Genomic DNA, 1,264 nt, shown 5'->3' with positions numbered 1-1,264 from the left:
AAAAAAAAAAAAAAAAAAAAAAAAAAGAGTAAGGCGAGTAAGGGCTCACACTTCCTGCAGATGCAAGTCCAGGTCACTCTACTAAGAAATACAGCTGGACCAGCTGAAATGACAAAGGAGAGCAAGTGAAATCCCAAGGGGAGCTGGAGGACGACTTTGCCCTGGGAACCAGCTGCAGCCGCAGGGAGGAGAGCCTGTTCTCCCAAGCCAGTGGTACCAAGTCTCCTCGGCGATGCGGCTGACCACAGCTCAAAGGGACTCTGCACGGCAGGGAGGAAGACAACTGGGTGTGCGTGGTGCACAGGTGACACGTCTGCATCAGCCGCAGTCCTCGGCTCCAGCCCTTTCCCGGCACCGAGCAGTCTTCTGACGGTGCGTCCCCGGCTCCCGAGATCCAGCTTCCTGCCTGCGGGCAGCTGGGGACCAGCATCGGCACCCACATCTGTCGCTGCACAGCCATGAACCAGCAGGAGCCCGCCGTGCTCTGAGCCCACGGGTCAGGAGTTAGGGGAGGGGACCCTGCCATGCTGTGCAGGGCTTCCCACGGTCACAGTGAAGATGTCACCCCAGACCACGGTTATCCAGAGGCTCCACTGGGGCTGGACAGTTCCCTGCAAGACGGCTCCCCGTGTGTGCCACACTGGTGCTTCTGTTGGCAGCAGGGCACCGTCCCCGCCTGGCGGACCTCTTGCCAGGCCACACAGGGAGCTGTGATGCGCAGGCAAGTGTGGGAGCCAAGGCACTGGCTGAAGCCACAGTGTCCCCTGTGACCTGGCTCTGCCGTCACACGCCATTGCTTCTGCCTATCTTCTCGTTGAACCGGTCAGCCCTGTCAGGTGTGAGAGGGGACGGCACAGGACAGTGAATGCTGGAAGCGCCAACACTGGGGACATCTTGGAACTGCTTGTCACACTGAGGAACAACCCAGAAGGACCGGGGAGTCACGTTGGACCCAAGGAGGACAAGAGCTCTTCCAAGCAAGTGGTTCTGAGACCCATTTCAAAAAGGTTGCCAGGGGAGGGGTGCTGGGGATTTAGTTGAGTGGCAAAAGCACCTGCCTGGCAAGTGCAAGGTCGTGAGTTTGATTCCTGGTACCAGAAGAAAAACAAACAAACAAAAAAAGCTTGCCAGGCATGGTGGCGCACACCTGTAATCCCAGCACTTGGGAGGCTGAGGCAGGAGGATCGTTGCAAGTTCAAGATCAGCCTGGGCTACAAAGTGAGTTCAAGGCCAGCCTGAGCTGCATAGAGAGACCTTGTCTCAA

The sequence above is a fragment of the Chinchilla lanigera genome, unplaced genomic scaffold, assembly GCF_000276665.1.
Source record: "Chinchilla lanigera isolate Chin_1 unplaced genomic scaffold, ChiLan1.0 scaffold00105, whole genome shotgun sequence".
Taxonomy (NCBI): Eukaryota; Metazoa; Chordata; class Mammalia; order Rodentia; family Chinchillidae; genus Chinchilla; species Chinchilla lanigera.
This window is presented reverse-complemented; position numbering follows the sequence as displayed.